Source organism: Suricata suricatta, chromosome 7 (assembly GCF_006229205.1).
Source record: "Suricata suricatta isolate VVHF042 chromosome 7, meerkat_22Aug2017_6uvM2_HiC, whole genome shotgun sequence".
Lineage (NCBI taxonomy): Eukaryota > Metazoa > Chordata > Mammalia > Carnivora > Herpestidae > Suricata > Suricata suricatta.
The window spans coordinates 64,847,553-64,868,482 of NC_043706.1; the positions used below are offsets into that span (position 1 = coordinate 64,847,553).

The following is a 20,930-nucleotide window of genomic DNA, read 5'->3' on the forward strand; positions in this document are numbered from 1 at the left end:
ATCACTGCAAGCGACACTCAGTCCTGGTTGGAATCTGTAGAATTAGAAGAAGACAAGAGTCCAATAAAACTCAGCAGAAAACAGGCTCCCTTCGCTGATATGTGGGAACTGTCAGCCATTTTTCTTTTTATTATTCAAAACGTAGATTCTTGTCCTTAAGGATTGGAAGTTCTACCCAACTAATAATCTATATTATTGTAGTTTGTATTTGAGAGTACCAAAATAATAGCTATTTTCTAGATAATCTACACCACAAAGGAAAGAAATCTGCAGTAAAACATAGTAAAACTTGGTTGTTATTTCTCATTTAATAGATGATCACTTAAAAATATAAAGTAACTGGGTTGGAGCTGCAGAAGCAAGATGGGTCAAAGTCAGAGTGGTGGTCATGGCCCTGGAGGTGGCAAGAAGGATAACAAGGACAAGAAAAAGAAATGTGAACCTCCTGTACCAAGGAGCATGGGAAAAGAGAAGAAGAAAACAAAGAGACCCGATGCTGCCAGCAAGCTGCCTCTGGTGACACCTCACTCAGTGCCGCTTAAAATTACTGAAGTTAGAGAGAATTAAAGACTACCTTCTCATGGAGGAAGAGTTCATTAGAAATCAGGAGCAAATGAAGCCTTTAGAAGAAAAGCAAGAGGAGGAAAGATCAAAGGTGGATGATCTGAGGGGGACCCCAATGTCAGTAGGAACCTTGAAAGAGATCATTGATGACAATCATGCCATCGTGTCCACATCTCTGGGCTCAGAACACTACCTCAACATTCTTTCCTCTGTAGACAAGGACCTGCAGGAACCAGGATGTTTGATCCTGGTCAACCACAAGGTACATGCCGTCATAGGGGTGCTCATGGATGGCATGGATCCCTTGGTCACAGTAATGAAGGTAGAAAAGGCTCCCCAGGACACCTATGCTGATATTGTGGGGTTGGACAACCAGATCCAGGAAATTAAGGAGTCTGTCGAGCTTCCTCTCACTCATCCTGAATATTACGAAGAGATGGGTATAAAGCCCCCAAAGGGGGTCATTCTCTATGGACCACGTGGCACATGTAAAACCTTATTAGCCAAAGCAGTAGCAAACCAAACTTCAGCCACTTTCCTAAGAGTGGTTGGCTCTGAACTTATTCAGAAGTACCTGGATGATGGGCCCAAACTCGTTCGGGAATTGTTTTGAGTTGTGGAAGAACATGTGCCATTCATCGTGTTTATTGATGAAATTGATGCCATTGGAACAAAAAGATACGACTCAAATTCTGATGGTGAAAGAGAAATTCAACGAACAATGTTGGAACTGTAGAACCAGTCTGATGGATTTGATTCAAGGGGTGACGTGAAAGTTATCATGGCCACAAACCGGATAGAAACTTGGGATCCAGCACTTTTCAGACTGTGGGAAGCAGCAGCACAGGAGGAGTGACTGGTGGAGCTATAGCTCCTTAGAGGGAAGTTCCCCTTCTTGTCAAGGGGAAGCACCTCCTATAAGTAGAGCAACAGCTCTCAGGACTCTTCCATGCGCCCTGCACACGTCCCTCTGATGTGTTTAAATGCCAAAGGTCTGGTTAGTGCCTGACCTTTAAAAATAAGGGTCCACCACAATTCCTCCACCTTATCCCTGAGAGTTCTCACCCTTTCGTGAGGCCATAGGCAAGTAGGCTTTAGCAAGCAGGGTCACAAGGGGAACAGTCTGGAAAATAAGGAACTTGGCCTATTTTTATGCTTTGCTTAGTCAACAGTGGTTCCTGTGGTTATTGTATAAAAGCTGCAAACTGCTAATAAAGGATGACACTTTTGGTGTAATGGCTCTGAGTTTCCCTCCTGTCCCCTGACTCTCTGTTTCCTCTTTCTTCATTCCCTTGCCTCGGGTCTCTTTCCAGATCGTCGCGGCGGGCCGCAACATCAGACCAAGCCGCATTGACAGGAAAATTGAGTTCCGCCTGCCTGATGAAAAGACTAAGAAGTGCATCTTTCAGATCCACACAAGCAGGATGACGCTGGCTGATGACGTGACCCTGGATGACTTGATCATGGCTAAGGATGACCTCTCCAGGGCCGACATCAAGGCCATCTGTATAGAAGCTGGTCTGATGGCCTTGAGCGAGCGCAGAATGAAAGTAACAAAAGAAGACTTCAAAAAATCTAAAGAAAATGTTCTTTATAAAAAACAAGAAGGCACCCCTGAGGGGCTCTACTTGTAGTGACCACATTTGCCTTCAAGGGGACCATCGGGAAGCTGCCCAAGGAACCACGTTCCAGTTGATCTTTCTTAGCAAAGCCCCAGCCCCTTTTTGAGTGATGTATAGGGCACCACCAGGCTGCCGTCATGTGTTGGCCTCCTGCAGTGCCCTCTCTCCAATAAAGTGACTTCCTCCTCAGAAAAAAAAAGATATATATATATGTATATATATGTGTATATATATAAAGAGATATATATGTATATATATGTGTGTGTGTATACACGTATATATATGTGTATATATATATAAAGTAACCTACTCAGTTACTCCCCTCCTGAATGAAGAACAGGAGAGAGAATAGCTGGGATTTCCTGAACTCATCAGTCTGGTTCCTGGGGAAGGTTTGGGTTTTGCTCTTGCCATCCCAGAATCATAGGTCTTGCTTGAGCTGTAATTCTTTGAAGCACTGAGTTTTATCACTTTCCGGTTTCGATTGCTACTTGGGACTTTTTGGGTTTAGTTTGCCCTTATTTGTTATTTCATTATGATCAGAATGGGGAGATTCTACATTTCACTGTCTTATTCAAAAAAATTCTCTTAACTTTGTAACTATGTTTATGAAATTATTTATAAATTATTACAAATAAAATTATTTGTACTATTTCATTTTATGTTAGTTGATTCTCCCCCACTCAGTTGCTTTCCTGAAATCTAGGCGCAGAACCTCTTTTTCTTTTTTTTATAATAGTTTATTGTCAAATTGGTTTCCATACAAAACCCAGTGCTCTTCCCCACAAGTGCCCTCCTCCATGACCATCACTCCCTTTCCCCCTCCCCCTCCCCCTTCAGCCCTCAGTTAGTTTTCAGTATTCATTAGTCTCTCAAGTTTTGCATCCCTCTCTCTTCCCAACTCTCTTTCCCTCTTCCCCTCCCCCCGTCCTCCATTAGGTTTCTCCTGGTCTCCTGTTAGACCTATGAGTGCAAACATATGGTATCTGTCCTTCTCTGCCTGACTTATTTCACTTAGCATGACACCCTCGAGGTCCATCCACTTTCCTACAAATGGTCAGATTTCATTCTTTCTCATTGCCATGTAGTACTCCATTGTGTAAAATACCACATCTTCTTGATCCATTCATCAGGTGATGGACATTTAGGCTCTTTCCATGATTTGGCGATTGTAGAAAGTGCTGCTAAGAACATTGGGGTGCATGTGCTCCCATGCATCAGCATTTCTATATCCCTTGGGTAAATCCCTAGCAGTGCTATTACTGGGTCATAGGGGAGTTCTACTGATAGTTTTTTGAGGAACCTCCACACTGTTTTCCAGAGTGGCTTAGGTGCAGAACTTCTTACACGAATCTGAATTAGAGGCTGTGGAACTCCCATTTTGAGGGAGAAAAAACACAAAACTGGAAATGTGATCCTCATTTTTTAAAATATGTATCTATTTTTGAAAGAGAGAGAGACAGAGTGTGAGTGGGGGAGGAGCAGAGGGAGACACAGAATCCAAAGCAAGTTCCAGGCTCAGAGCTGTCAGCACAGGGCCCCACTCGGGGCTTGAACTCACTAACCGTGAGATCATGACCTGAGCTGAAGTCAGATGCTTAATCAGCTGAGCCACCCAGGTGCCCCTGATCCTTATTGCTAAAAGTGAGTCCGCCATAAATGAAAGAAAATTATGAAGCCATTCACCTATTTCTGAGGGAACTTTTTTTTTCCCCAGCGCTATCTCCTGCACATTTTCTCTTTGCTGGTGGAGGAAGCTATGTCATACAGAACAATAATGACTCAGGGAACTAAACTAATGGCACTTTTTTGTTAAAGCTTATTTATTTATTTTGAGATAGAGAACACACATGTGAGGGAGGGGCAGAAGGCGAGGGAGAGAGAGAATCCCAAGCAGGCTCCACACTCTGTGCAGAGCCGACTCAGGCTTGTTCTCATGAACCATGAGATCATGAACTGAGCTGACATCAAGACCAGGATGCTCATCTGACTCAGCCAGCCCAACACCCCTGCCAATTTTCTACCAATGCTACAATGTAACCGAAAATATGTTCTGTTCTATCTTCCCACTACTCAATGTAAAGATATAAGGGTTATATTGCTATTATCTTTTTATTAAAGACCTGTTTTTAGACATCTGCTCTACAAATTTCCAAATGCTTTTATGAATACAAAGAATCATGAAATATGTTTATGTGATTGTGGTAATTCACAAACTGATAACCAAAATATGTAATTTTTAAATTTCAAGCCTTAGGGCACCAGGGTTAAGCTTCCAACTCTTGATTTCAGCTCAGGTCATGATTTCACAGTTCATGGGTTCAGGCCCCACACAAGGCTCTGTGCTGACAGCAACATCAGAGAACCTGCTTGGGATTCTCTCTCTCCCTCTCTCTCTGTTCCTCCTCTTCTCTCTCTCTCTCTCTTTTTGTGTGTGTCTCTAAAAATTAAACAAACTTAAAAAATAAAAGCTAGGAATATAAATTAATAAATAATTTCACTGCTGCAATAAATTCCTACAAATCAATTTATTTAAAAAAATTAAAAGTCTAGGCAAACAGCTTGCTTATTAAGATTTACCCAAGACCCTCACGTCATTGCATTCACCAATCTTAAACTATTATGGCGCAAGCTTTGCCCAGTTTTAATATGTTCCCCACCATAAAACACCAGCTTTAAACAATTTGAGTCTGGAAGCTAACATCCTTTAAATATCCTCCCCTGACCTCCTTTTTCAGAGACATTTTAAAGACAATAATTAAAGGTAGTGTCCCCCTTATTCTTTAGGTCTGGTAAGTAAAGTTTTGATTGATCCTTAAGTTTTCTAGTAGTCTCCTAGAGAGGTGACATCTTTTGAACATATTTGTCATTTTAATTAGTTTTGCATCTTTTTAATGAAGAAAAAATGGGAATAGAAGAACAGTATCACTGTCCTCCAAAAGCATGAATAGCAGAATTGGTTGCCTCACTTTCCAGATTATTTATCATGTGGGACTGAATTTTAACTTAGTAAGAAAAAGAGATGTCTTCCAGTATTTCAGGTATGGGGATTTTGTTTATTATATTAAGGAAAATACAGCTAGGCTAAACACATAGTTGAATTGTGATCAGTCCAGATATTGGAATCTTACTATCTTGGGATTTCTCCAAGAATTTGCAGCAGGATGTTTGTAAAGGTTACATTTGGGTTGTGTTATCATTTTTACTATGTTTTTTTTTTAATTATTTTAAAAGAAGTTGGAAGCTACTCCATAATGAGTTTTTAGGCAAATTCATTTTTAAGCATAAATCTGTGTTTCTTTTCAAAGTAACACATCTATATCTGTCATTCAAATTGGCCATTCATTTGTTTTGTCTTCTCTTCATTAAATCAGTATTTTTGGACTATCTACCCTGGGCCAACCATTATGAAATGCATTGGAGATTTGCTTTCCCTATTCTCAAGAATCATCTAGTAAAATAGTCCTATGAAAGGTAGCTTTTGTAGACCTATTGTTTGTGTTAACATAGACTTTCTCCTTGAGAAGAAAAGGTACTGCATAATGAAAAGTGGGGTTGAACGTTAGAAAGGAACAGAATATATAAAAAGAAATTCCAACTATTTAAACCAGGAAAGGGGCTTTTGCCTCAAAATCGGTTTTGAAAAGGACACATTTTAGAGCCCCTGAGTGGTTTAGTCAGTTCAGCATCCCACTTCAGCTCAGTTCATGATCTCACGGTTCATGAGTTTGAGCCCCTCATCCAGCTCTGTGCTGACAGCTCAGAGTCTGGAGCTTGCTTCAGATTCTGTGTCTCTCTCTCTCTAGCCCTTCACAGCTCACATTCTGTCTCAAAAATAAATCAACATTTAAAAAAATTCTTTCAAAGGCCACATTTTTACAGACTTATTATGTCATGTTTCCTCTAAAATAGTCTTGTAAATGGTCACCTACATAAACATTTGAGAAAAGTTGCAATTCGTTCCAGACCAGAAGTGGATACTCTTCCTTCCCATGCACCTCCATGTCCGAAGGCAGCCCATAAAAAAATTATAGAGAACTGGTATGATTTCTTTTGTATTTGTTGGAAACTATTTTCAAATAAATTTAGTAATCATATCCTGAAGTCCACTTACACAAGGCTTATATTATGAGTATTACTGAAGGCAAAGTGACTTCTAAGAATTTTTAATAATGTGTTAGCTTTCCCATTGATGTAACTTATGTTTCACCAATTTCCAAGTTGATGTTAGTAGTCTAAATCCACTGTTAACTAACAGCCAATTAATAAAAATGAGAACATCATGTTAGGAAGGATTTAGACTCAGATTAATACAGAAAAAACAAAATTTATGAAGATACAGGGGATGACTTCTACAGTGTGTGACAATCGAGTGTCTTGATTTTTCTGGACAAAACCTTTTTCAGATATGTTGCCTGTCATCACATAAGAACAATTCCAAATAGCTAAGTTCAGGTCAGAAATTATGGCACAAGTCCCTATATTATGTAATTTCTATGGAGTAGAATCCATTACATAAAATTCTATCTCCCATGCTGCTGGTTAATTGAAACTTCACAAAAAGTTTTACACTTAATTTTATTCAGTTATTTTTGATATGAATAGTCCTGGAAGTGCTAATATAGTGTGAATGCATTTTTCATGTTTTCCTGAGTGCAAGTTTTTAAAAGGAAAAGTAGGTAAAAACCTATGAGTGTTGGGTACATATAGAGTATAGGAATTAGAATTGGAGAATACTAATAAAAATAGGATAGGGCACAGATACGGAGATCAAAATATAAAAACCCATATTCTGTCTCAGAATTTTCCTAGATTTGGCCCTGCATGCAATGGCTTTTTTGCTCATGAACAGTTATATTCTCAATTTGTTTCTACCCATTATATATATCGAGAGCTATTAAAAGAAGAATATTGTCTAGTTCTCCTTTTTCTGAATACAGTGGGCAAATAAGTATTTTCATGGCAATCTAATACCAGATTTTGAGGAGAGGAAGGTATTTTTATACCTCTAGAAATTACTCAAATTCTATGATAATTTTGAGGATGTTTGCCAACGCCAAATTCTACAAGTTAAATCCCAGTTTTTGTACCCAGCATAGAAACTTTGTAGACTGGCCATTTTAAGGACATCTTGCTATTAAGGTTCAGAATAGAATTTGCTCAAAGTAGGCTTGAGGAATTCTTAACAACCAGGCTCTGAAATTTGACCTTGAGCTATATGGAATTCTCACTCCATTTCAGCGTCACACTATCCTCTGAAATAAAGAGATAAAGGATTTGACATCTTGTCAGTTCATATCATCTATATGCATGTGTAAACAGAAGGCAGATTTCTTAAGATACTAGAGAGGAGTTTATAAAACTCCCATCAGCAAGACTGTGTGGGATGAAGTAGGTGAGAGTCTCCCTGGAGGTAGGGGGTGGCTTTCAAAAAGTCCCCTCCAATTCAAGACATTTCATGACTTAGCCGTGAACTTCCATGATAGGAGGGTTACGCTGAAGTAATTATGCTGCTCACAGTCATAAACACTTTTATTAAGAATCTTGTCTTGTGTTCGTGCTTTTATTTAATGGAATTGTAAACACTTTAATAGACAAAGGAGAGAAAGGTTAATACAATCCCCTCCCACCACCATGAAGAGTGGTAATGATACAGAGGAAAAAGGAAGGAAGCAAGAAACAAAAGGAGTGACAGGCCAGGAAAGTAAAAGGAGTCAAACAATGAGCAAGAGACTTGTAAATAAATACTTCAAAACGAATGCCCCAAAGCTGATGCAATAAGCAAATCCTATTCATTCCTGTATTCCACTGGAGTACAGCTGTAAGGGGACCAAGTGCAGGAAGGAACCAGTCTGAAAAGAAGGCATAGATTTAATGTGGAAGAAGGAAGAGAGGATATATGGCACTGACCTCTAACATCTGTAAACGTACAGAATCAAGCTTTCAGTCTGTAGATGTTGGTGTAATCCAGTTTGGGACCTCTCAAAATAAGAAATTCCTGGAAGCGAGGGAGGAGGTTGGTAATGAAAGAGGTAGAGGAACTTTATTAGCCAAAGAAAAGGCTTTCTGCAACTTGGAACTCCCTTTGGGTTTAGCTTGCATGCCAAGAACGTATCCATGCCAAGGGATTTTCAAAGAAGTCTGAAAGTGAAATAAAAATACCTGTCATGACTATGGGTGAACCCTTCTGGACAATTTGGCACAAAAAGATCCCCTTGCTCTGTGGTGGAGAGTGCAACCAGTTACGCGCTGTAATTATTGAGCCATCTATTGTGTAGAAGTCATAGTCTACATGTACCCTTCTTCCAAAACTGATACTGGCCTGGAACTTGAAGTATACTATTAAATTCTGTAGTTTAGAGCCTTTCTCTATCTTTAAAAGCATGTGGGGGGGGGGGGCCTGGGTGGCTCAGTAGATTGAGCATCCAGCTTCAGCTCAGGTCATGATCTCACGGTTTTTGGGTTTAGGCTCAGAGCCTGGAGCTTGTCTTCAAATTCTGTGTCTCCCTCTCTCTCTGACCCTCCACTGCTCATGCTGTCTCTCTCTCTCTCAAAAATAAATAAAATAGAATAAAATAAAATAAAAGCATGTGAGGGGTGCCTAGGTGGCTCAGTTGGTTAAGCATCACAGTTTTGGTTTCAGCTCAGGTCATGATCTCATGGTTTGTGAGTTTGAGTCCCACCTCAGGCTCCATGCTGACAGTACGAAGCCTGCTTGACATTTTCTCACTCCCTTTCTCTCTGTCCCTCCCCCACTTACTCTCTCTGTCTCTCTCTCTCTCAAAAATAAATAAACAACGACAAAAAAAAAGCCATGTGAATGTGTCTTCCATTCATATGATCTAGTTGGGAAGGCCAACCTCAACAAATTGTACAGCATCAGCTCCCAACAATGCCTCCCCACCTCCAACCCCACATGCCTTCCACAAAGGCATGGTCCCATATGTGATGCCTACAGAGGCCCTGGTGTAGCCTACTGAACTGGATACCAGAGCCTTTCTGGGAAAACTCAAGAAATAGGCAAAATTAGTCTCTTTCTAACACTTTCATGAGGTGACAGCTGCCTCAGTCACTCAGAACCAAAATGATATAGCCTAATGGGCCTGAGCAGCTTCCATAATTCTCGATCATTGCCCAGCCTTGGATATCCTCATATTTAAATAATGTTCATTGGTTTTGAGGTACCTGGATGGCTCAGTTAGTTAAAGATCCAGCTCTTGATTTTGGCTCAGGTCATGATTTCATTATTTATGAGCTGGAGACCTGCGTCAGGCTTTGTGCTGACAACCCAGAGCCTGCTTGGGATTCTCTCTCTCCCTCTCTCTCTCTCTGCTTCTTCCCTACTCACACTCTTTCTGTCTCAAAAGTAATAAATAAATAAATAAACTATAAAAATAATTTAAAATGTTTATTATTTTTATACATTCCAAATTCTAAGCAAGTTTTCATTGATGAAAAGGTTCTACAGTTCTATCAGTGTTCTTAAATACAAGCATCAAAAACCCACTATCTCATGGTTGTTGAAACCTTGTGCAGAGCACATTAATGAATTATCTCACTTGATATTTACTACAAACCAATGAAAGGGATGCTATTATAATCCTATAAGTAGTATAATTTTATAGATAATCAGACTAAGACTTCAAGAAGCTAATTTACACATACTAGTTCACAAAATTAACATACAAAAGCTATCATTTGAAAGCCGATAAAGCACATGATGTTAAGTACTTAACCACTTTGAGGGAGAAAATATGATAACTTCAATTTGACCTTTGGAGGGAGAGGTCTCCAGGGATTATACGACACTTTTAGTTTGAATTTGGGTAAACAGAACTGTATCTCTGAGAAAAGTTCAAAAGAGATGAGTATTAGATAACTAGGATAAACCTTTGAAGAATATCATAAACCACTTAGGAATTTTAAACCAAAACCCGGAGTCTGTTTCTAGACCTACTATTAATAAGCTGTGAAACTCATAGGTAAAATGGGAATATGAAATAATACATATGATTTTCAAGGACCTTCTCTTTGACAATTTACACCTTTAAGATTCATATAGATAGATAGATAGATAGATAGATAGATAGATAGATAGATACACACACACGTATGTATATATACACACAGCGTAAGTATATATATACATATATATATACAACATATGTATATATATACATATACAAACGTGTGTGTGTGTGTATATATATATATGTAGAATGAAAGAATATAAAGAATGAAAGAGATTTCATTTTTTTTCAAGAATGAAAGAGATTTAATTTTCTTTAGAGTAAAATCAGAGAGAAACGTAACCAAACTGCAAGAATTCTGAGTCACCAATATGGGTATTCATACAAAAGAAGGAAGTGAGAAAATCAACAGGAAACATAAACCTTCTCTATCCCAAAGTCCTGTCCCCAATTCAAACAAATCTATTTAGTCATTTAGGAAGGTTACTACATACTATCATAATGCTTCAACTTGTCTATAAGTGTCTATGATTCAGTCTGTCTCCTAAACGGGTTTAATACAAGTCATCATGTAGAGAAGCTTGTCACTGAAGAAGGGAACTAGAAATAACTAGAGATAGTAAGAGAAAAAAATTGAAGTATCTGAAACAAAGAGTTGGATAGATTATCTCCTTCAGCCATAAAATAATAATGCTGTGCTTCTTATGGTACATAAATCTTTATTGAAGCATAATTTACATGCTATAAAACTCACCCATCATAAGTGTACAGGTCATCAATTTTTTTTAGTGGATATGTTGACTTTTGGAACATTTCATCTCCTTATAAATTTCCCTCAGACCATTTGCAATAAATCTCTGCCACCATCCACATCCCCAGGCAACAACTGCTTTGGTTTCTGCCTTTTCTAGAAATTTTACATAAGTGGAACCATACAATATGTAGTCGTTGTGTCTGATTTCTTTCTCTTAACACTTTTTTGGGGTCCATGCTTGCTATGGCATATATGAAACAATTTGTTTCTATTTATTGCTCAATAGGATTATACCGTATGGATATATCACATTCTGATTATCCACTCACTAGCTGATGCTTGTTTGGATTTCTCCCCCATTTTGACTCCGCAGTGACTACTGCTGCTATGAGCATTCATATTTCAAACCATTGTATAGATATTATTTTAATTTTTTTTCAGTAGGTACCTTGGTGTGAGGCTGTTGTATCATATAATTCAATGATTCTAACAGCAAAATCAGAATTGAAAAGTTATTAAAACAAAGATTTGGGGGAAGGATGGAATCAAAGAATAGCAAGTAGCCAAGTTTCTCTACCAAGCTGACATTCTCATTTCAGGCAAGTCCATTATTCATTCTTCCATTTTCAGTTCTCTTTCCAATGGTCAGCCCAGAAAACCACCTCACTTCACAAAAGGTCTTTCAATTTATCCTGTGAGAGCAGCCATTTCTTTGCTTCTTGGAAAACAAGAGAAAGCAAGAAAGCCAAGTTCACCACCTCCAGCTATCTTTCCTCAACACACTTTCCCACTAGAAATTCATGGAATTTAGATTTCTCTAAGTAACAGGAGGGTAGTCAGATCTAAATGAATTTGGAGGGACTTAAAAAACTGTACACCAATTTCCCTGGCATTTTTTTTCTCTATCTCCTTTCCTGCTTTCTCTGCCTCTCCTCATCCTTTAAATAACCATATGTTCTGAGGGATCTGTTGCCTGACTTTTTTTCTTCCTCTGTATCTTCTCCAAAATGATCTCATATGCCATTCTTTACATACCTGGGGTTTTCCAAACTGTATTCCCTGACCTCTCATCCTACTTTAGGACCTATATTTGCAACTTCTTTGTAACTCACCATTTCAGAAACTGAATTCTTCATCTTCATCCATGAACCTGCTTCTCTATTCCATTCCTCATTTTAGGAATTAGGATCACCTTTCATCTAAGTCTGCAACATACAATCATCCTTGACTCCTGCTTCTCCCTTGGATTTTTCTTCCTCTATAATCAAATACCACCTCTGTGGATTCTACCTCCCAAAACTGGTGTCTAACCTTCCCCTCTATTCTAAATGTGGATACCTGGCTGTGACCTTCTCACCTCTCACCTGGATCACCCAGTCACCTGTCGGTAGCCTGTTGTGTCTATCCTCTGTATCACTTCCAGGGTGGCCTTTATAAAATGAAAGATGATCATATATCTCCCTATTTTAAAATTCATCAATAACATCCCATCACTGGCAGAAAAACTGCCAGCATTTTAAGCATGGTTTCCATGTTTTGTGTTGTCAGGCCACTGCCTAGCTCTTGTTTCATTTCCTGCCATTCTGGAGAAACTGCCACACAGAAAGATACCTAACGATAAACAGTTCTTCAAAAATACAAGACTACTTCTCACATCATGTCCACGTCTTTGCTCATGTGGTTGTTTCTACCTGATAAGCTCATCTCTGCCTTTCCCCCCATCTTCATATAGGAAGCTCAACTCCAGGAAGCTTCTCCCATACCCCCAGAATGGCTTGCATGCCCTTCCTTTGTGCTTCCAGGATTTTTCCTATGTCTTGTAGTGACAGTCTCCATTCTGTGCTGTAGTGTCTCTTAGTCTATAACTTTCCCCATCGAGTTTGAATCTGTTTAAGGGCATGGACAGTATTACAGCAGAGTATAAAGAGCACAGATTGTTTGGGTTTGAATGTTGGTACTGCCTCTTCCAAACTCCATGGTCTGGGAGAGTTTTTTGAACTCTCTGTGCCTCAACTTCTTTATCAACAAAATGGAAGAAATAGTAGCATCTACTCCATAAAATTATTGGGAAAATCAAATTAGTTAATCTATCTAAAACACTTTGAAGTTGGTATCCTTCATCATAATCATCATCATCTGTATATACCCAGTTCCCAGCTAAGTATATAGCATGTGGGATGCGCTGTTTGCAGAAGACGTTTATAAACTAACAATCTTTACGGAAGGAACAGCCAAAATAGGAAGATGTTGGGTTGTCCTCTCCCATCCCATACACGACAAAGACAGAAGCAAAGAGAGCCAATGAAACCTTGAAAAACACCCATGATTAGTAGGGGTGGTATAGTGTCACAAGGACAAGGGAAGAGACTGTTTCAAAGTAAAGAAGTTTAGCATATTATGGAGACATCATGAAGACAGAAAACTGAAGCAAGGCCGTTTAGATCTCAGCACTGATATTTCTGAGAGTGCACTTTTATTGAAATAAGCATGGAGAGAGTCGCACTGTTGGAGGTGTAGAGGCTGAGTGAGCGGTGAGGAAATCAGGACATAGGTACAGACCAGATCAAGAGATTTTATCCATGGGAGGGTAAAAGTGTAATTGAGGTTAAGGGGAGAAAGACAATGCTTATGGTTCAAGTTTCCTAACCACACCAGTTTACTAAATTTCCCTTTTGAGGGGATAAATGTTGCCTTTACCAGAGGAAAGAATTTCTTGTCTCCTTGTCGCCAACTTCTCTATTTGCTAATCATCAGTGTCTTGCCAAGAATAAAAAAGGTGACAAATCCCACAGGGAATGTCTGATTTTTTTTTTCTTTTTGCATTGCTCCATTTATTTGAAGAAACCCATTGTTTCACTATTCTTGCCACATTTTAAAAATGAAGAGAGAGACATGGAGAGAGAAGCGCAAGGATATCACCTGCTTGCTAAAACTTGCAAGGAATGTATTAAATGTTTGAGTCAGAGATGTTAATCAAGACGTTAGTCAATTTTACATAGCTCATCATGAGACATTGTAAGTTCAAAAATTCCAAGTATACTGATCCCATTATTAAATACTGAATTTTCAACTTAAAAGTAATTGTTTTCTCCTAATTAAAAAATTAAATCAAACTTCATGTAAGAACTGTAAAAATTATAAATACAAAAAAATGGAGGGGCACCTGGGTGGCTCAGTCAGTTGAGCGTCCAGCTTCAGCTCAGGTCATGATCTCATGGTTCGTGGGTTCAAGCCCCGTGTCGGGCTCTGTGCTGACAGCTAGCTCAGAGCTTGGAGCCTGTCTTCGGATTCTGTACCTCCCTCTCTCTGACCCTCCCCTGCTTGCACTGTCTCTCTCTGCCCCTTAAAAGTAAATAAAAAAATTTTTTTATAGAATTTATTGTAATCCTACCACCTAGGAAAAAAGTACTATTGACACTTTAATATTTTTCAGTCAGCATTTTTCCTCTCTTTGTGTGCGCGCACATACACACATACACACACACACACACACACACACACACAATTTACAAAATTTATAACATACTGTATATAAATTTTCTATCCTACCATATCTCATTCAGTTATACCATGGATATTTTCCATGTTTTTGAAAATTCCTCAAAAGCACAATTTATAATAATTATATACTATTCCATTTATTTCATTTGATAATCTTATTTTTGTTAGACATTTATAGGGAGTATTATTCAAGTTATTTGCACTGTAAATAATCCTGCAAAAAAAATCTCCTTGTTTATTAGCATTTGACTCAAAGTCTGAAAACTTCTTAAGAATGAATTTGTAGAAAAACTAAGTTTAATGTTACATTGGAAAAAAAAATGGATTCCTAAAATGATTACAGTGTTAAAATGCTCTTCCCCAGAAAGCACATTCTGTATTGTTTTCCAGCAGTTAGAACGACTGACACTCTTACCACTGGGGGAGATGGGACCAGTATTCTTGTGCCCACGCTAGCCCTAGTTCTTAGTATCATTTTCCACATGAGAGGTGAGATACAAATCCAATACTTAGTTGCATTTTCACTTACTAATGAATCGGAACCTTTTAAAATCCATTTCGGTCCATTTGCATGTTTTGTTTTTGTGTGGCTTGACCATGTATTAATTGAAGATCTGTTGCTTTTGGGGGCACTTGGGTGGCTCTGTTGGTGAAGCGTCCGGCTTTGGCTCGGTCATGATCTCACGGTTTGTGGTTTCCAGCCCCGTCGGGCTCTGTGCTGACAGCTCAGAGCCTGAAGCCTGCTTCAGATTCTGTGTCTCCCTCTCTCTCTGCCCCTTCCCTGCTCGTGCTCTGTCTCTCTCTGTCTCAAAAATAAATAAATGTTAAAATAATTTTTTTAAAGATTTGTTGTTTTCTAATCATCTTAATAAAATGTCCTTGTAAAAAGGATATTAACACTTCTGTATCATTAATTTATCTTTTAATTTTAATATTATTAATTATTAATATAACTTTATATTCTTACATAAAAAAGTTTGTATGGTTTAACTTTGTACATGTGAATGTTAAAGTGGTTTCAATATTTGATACTTCTTCCTGTCTTTAATCTTAGAAAGACTTCCCCTAATCTAAATCGGATGGATTTTATTCACATTTTTCTTTTTAAAAAAAGGTTTTATATTATATATTTAACTTTATTTGAGTTTACGTTGGTATATATAGTGGGATAAAGTTTTACCTTTATATTTTCTAAATATTATCCAATCATCACAACACAATTTTATCGACTTACAATCGATTTATAGTACTGATTTGTGGCCACTTTCCTGAGTAATAACTAAATTCTTCTACTTACTAAGGTCTATTTTTATAGTTTTTATTCTCCCCATTGATGTGTTTATTGATTTGGGTACTAGTAGAGTACTAACTAGTAGAGTGCTAACTAGCTTTAGGGTATGTTTTCGAACCTCATAGGGCATTCATGGCATTTTATTGTTTTAAATCCAGAGCTTCCTACGCTTTTACTCTCCCAGGGACAGAGTCTATCCTCTTACTGAATTTCCAAAACGTATGTAGGAAACAGGAGTCTTTGATCCCAGGTGCCATCGAACTTTTAAAAGTGACCTCTTGATTCCTGGTAAACATTCTTTCTCTGGTGATAGAGTCGTGGTGGGCTCTGAAGAGAATGGTTAAAGAACAAATCACATTGAACGAGAAAAGCATCATGCTGAGCACACTGCCTCCCAGCCTGTATGAAAATATGTGAATGGCTGATTTTCAAAAGGAGGATATCGAAGTTTTCCATAAATCTAAACCAAATATTTTTCTCCTTAGTTTTCCAGTACTTCAGTCATAAACCGTAACTGAATTAGAAAACTATTTTTTTCTCTTCATCAAAGTAGCTAAGAAAATACATTCAGTTCGTTAATTAGACCAGTGGAAATAAGAAGCTGAACTGTGCTCATACTATTATTTTTAACTTGATTAATCAAGTTCCTTCTTTAGTATAAAGTGCAGAAAACAGTGATTCCAGCTCTCAAATGAAATCTTTCTTTGGCATGGAAAATTGAATTTAAGAGGCAGTTCCTTCCTGGAAAGAAGTAAGAACACAATGGTTATTCACTGAAAATGTACAGCTCTCTTGGGTTGGTGAGGATCCAATGGAGAGGCCTCAAGTGCGTTCTTAAAAAGAAAAAAAATTACATTCACAACCATTTTGTCAAGGATGCATTTCCTTAATCACAATACTGCACTAACAAATGCTCTTTTAAATATCAGAAAGCTCCATGCTTAGACCTTGCCAAGTCACTTCCTCAATTTCATTGGCTTCTACACAGACTTTAAAATTTCTCTTTCCTTAAATTAATCCAGTCTAAACATATCAGTGAATAACCATGCGTGTGCAATCTAAATGTCAGCGTTCTCCACCAACTTGGTAAAATGCTTTCTTGTAAGGAAAACAGGAATTCATATTCCAAGAGATTGTTTCCATCTAAAAACACTAACACTGCTTAACTTGGAAAATAACCCTGTGTTTGATAGGAGGCAGCAAAGATTTTGGATTTTTTTTGAGAAATTTGCAAAACCTCTGTTTAAAGATGTTCTATGGGTGCCCAGGTGGCTCAGTTGGTTAAGCCTTCAACTTTGGTTCAGGTCGTGATCTCACAGTTCATGAATTCCAGCCCCATGCGGGGCTCTGGCCTGACATCTCAAAGACAGGAGCCTGTTTCAGATTCTGTGTCTCCCTCTCTCTCTGCCCTTCCCCTGCTCTTGCTTTGTCTCTCTCTTTCAAACATAAATAAACATGAAAGAAACGTTTTTAAAAGTTAAAAAAAATAATAAAGGTCTTCTAATAAGTATTCCTGAGACTTACATATTATGAAATAAAAATGTGATCGTATTTACTTGAATTTAATAAACTTTCCTTCATTTTATTTGAAAAAAAAAATTGGGACAAAATTACTTCTGTTTATTATTTTAAAAATAAAAGCTTACAGAAGATAAAATTCCCTCTCATGATCTCATTTGCAAATCTTGTTATATCATGAGAGACCCTGAAGTCTTAGTTAATATTTCATTGTCTTCATGTCTAATGCCTGAAGTTAACTGGTCCACAATTTCATAACTAATGTCACAGATCCAAAACTTCTGGTAAATCAGTAATAATTTGAAATTAGTTTGGATGGACTTTGACTTAATAATAAATTGTCCAATAATTTCTTCTCAAATAGCATTGAGGCTGAAAGCTTACATAAGAACTTATAAGAGATTTATAGTGACCTGAAAAAATGTAAGTATTGTATAAGATAGTACAGTTATAATGTTGAATAATCAAATATTAGGATGATTTGAAAACCACCTGTAAGATAGAGATATTAGATAAAGGAACATCAGGTGCCTAAAGTACAGCAACAAGGCAGCAGATGACAATGGACGTGTGTGTGTTGGTTGCTGGGGGTGAAGGGAGAGGGGATAGGAAGTGCATGCTAACAAATCTTTTTTTAAAACTGATTAACAAATATTCATAACCGTACAATAAAGGTGAATTTTTTCATAGGGCATTCATTGCTTGTTTGGTCCCACATTTAGTCCTTACAACAATTCTGGAAATTAGATACTATTAAACTCAAAGCTAGCACTTCTGATGTTCAGTTTAATGCATTATTTAAGACCTACTCCGGAAAGCTGTCTGCTAAGTATCAGCTCTGTGAGCAGCAAGAAACAAAACACTCAGTAGCATTCCAGTATTTAGCAGCCTATAGTTTAAAATAAAGAAATACAACAACTTTTTCTATTGATTTTCTATTGTGTTGACTTTTGCCGAGTCACAGATATTGAAATAAAATCATTAAAGATTCATTTCCTAGGTTGTATCTCAAAATTCAAAACCTAATGTATTAAAATAATAAGGTTCTATTTCCTAATGACCCAAGATCAAGAGATCACAATTTTGGACTACATAAGGAAGTCTGCCCTTATTCTGACTGCCTGTCAGAAAATAAAATAATTCTTCATATGAGGCATAAAATAATATCACCAAAACTTCTATAATATTTATAGTCGCTGACATTCAATTAAAAATCACCAGTGTTCCCAAGAAATAGAACCAAGAGAATAAGTAAACTAAAATAAAAGGTCACAGGTGATCCAGATTTTTGAGTTGTCAGGCAGGGACTTTAAAATTGTGACTAATATCTCTAAGAAAATATATGAAAGTGAAGACTTTAGCAAAAATTGAAATCTATAAGGAAAAACTAAAAAAGAAACTCTAGAACTTATAAATAACTAAATTAAGTAATTGAGTTTAACTTGTAAAATGGCTATACTGGAGAAAGAAATAGGAAACTAAAGAACAGATTAGTAGACTATTTCCAAACTTAAACACAAAAAGGAAAAAAATAGAGAACACAGAATAAAATATGAAACATATGGACTGTGGTGAATCTGTCTACATATGTATCATTTGAGCTCCTGCATGGTAAGAGCAAGACAACGGGCAGAAATAATATTTAAAAAGTAATAACTTTTATATGGAAAATTCAAATTATTAAAATCATGACAGAAATAGGGATACTACCACAGACATTCTGAAAAAATTTTGACCAACTGTATACCAACAATTTGGATAACTTAGGTTAAATGGAAGACTTTCTAAAAGTAATTACCAAAACTGACTGTAGAATACATAGAAACTCGAAATAGACCTGTAACAAATATGGATTTAATTATTAATTTTAAAACTCACCAGAAGGAAAATCCTAGACCATCTAATAGCATCTGTGGTAAAGTCTACCAAACATTTAAACAAGAATTAGTACCAATATTTCATAAGCACCTTCATAAGACAGAAGGGAAAGGAAAAATGCCCAACTTATTGTATGATACTGTCACCCTAATGCCAAAACCAAACAGAAATATAACAAGAAAAAAAATAAGGCAAAATAGTTCTTATGAATATATATGGGAAAATCCTTGCAAACTGAATACAGAAAATTATAAAAAAGATTATATACCTACAATCAAGTGGAATTTAATCCAAGAATTCAAGGTTGGTTTAATATTCGAAATCCAATTAATGTAATACATCAGATTTGTAGAATAAAATATAAAAACGATATGACCATTTCAAAAGGAACAGAAAAAGCTTTTGACAAAATCCAATACCTTTCATGACAAAAACACAGTAGGAGTAGAAGAAAAATACCTTGGGGTGCCTGGGTGGCTCAGTCGGTTGTGGCTGACTTTGGTTCAGGTCATGGTCTGACAGTTCATGGGTTCAAGCCCCACATCAGGCTCTGTGCTGACAGCTCAGATCCTGGAGCTCACTTCGGATTCTGTGTGTGTGTCTCTCTCTCTGCCCCTCCCCTGCTCGCACTTTGTGTCTCTGTCTCTTTCAAAAGTAAATAAACATTGAAATTTTTTTATAAAATAAGGAAAATTTCTCAATCTGATAAAGGGTTTCAGGAAAACCTACAACCAACATAGTACTTAACAGTGAAAGACTGAATAATTCTCTGTAAGATAAGGAAAAATCAAGGTATTAGCTCTCACAATTCCTATTCAACATTGTACTAGAGGTTCTAACCAGAGTAATTAGACAAGAAAAAATAAAGTCATCCAAATTGAAATGGAATAAATAAAGAACATGATATTATATAAGAAAACTTCAAGTACTTCACTAAGCGATAATGAGTGAGAATTTTCCAAAAGTTATTAAGAACACAAGCTATAGATTGAATAAGTGCAAGAAATTCCAAGCAAAATATATACAAAGAAAACTATGCTAAGCACAGTTTTTTAGCATAAAAAATGCAAGACAGAGAAAAAAGCTTATAGTAAACCATACCATAAAGATATTATGTGTCAAGAAGCAAAATTAAGACTGACATCCCCTCTCTGAACAGAAAGGATAGAAACCATAAGAAAATGCAATCACAACTTTAAAATTCCAAAAGAAAAACTGCTAGAATTCTATACTCGGCAAAAAGAACATTTTTTTTAAAAAGTGAAATAAGCGTATTTACAGCCAAACAGAAACTGAAAAAGAAAACCCCAACTATTTGCTAGAAGATCGAAGAAAAACAGTAAGTCTAGTGTTCTTTAAGCAAAAGGAAAATGATCCCAAAGAGAAACATAGAAATGCTTTAAGAAAAGGAGAGCAATGGAATGTCCAAATATGTATGGACTTTTTGGTCATATTTACTGAAACCAAATATATGAAAAGCCTATGAACTAGCAATTCCACTCCTAAGTAGAATGTACTCTGCATGCCCTTCTGAAATGTACATTGATGTGTACCAAAAATCATGTATAAAAATGTGAACAAAGAGGGAGACAAACCATAAGAGACTCTTAAATACAGAGAACAGACCAAGGGCTGATGGGGAGGTGGAAGCTAGGGGAAAATGAGTGATGGGTATTGAAGAGGGCAGTTGTTGGGATGAACACTGGGGCTGGATGTAAGTGATGAATCACGGGAATCTACCTGAATCAAGCAATCTACCCCCGAAATCAAGAGCATACTGTATACACTGTATGTTAGCTAATGTGATAATAGATTAAACTCTTTTTTAAAAT

General features: G+C 37.2%; 1 pseudogene; it reads left to right on the forward strand.

The window, feature by feature from the left end:
- Positions 1-363: 363 nt before the first annotated feature.
- LOC115296719 lies at positions 364-2,198 on the forward strand (annotated as a pseudogene).
- The last annotated feature ends 18,732 nt before the right edge of the window (positions 2,199-20,930 follow it).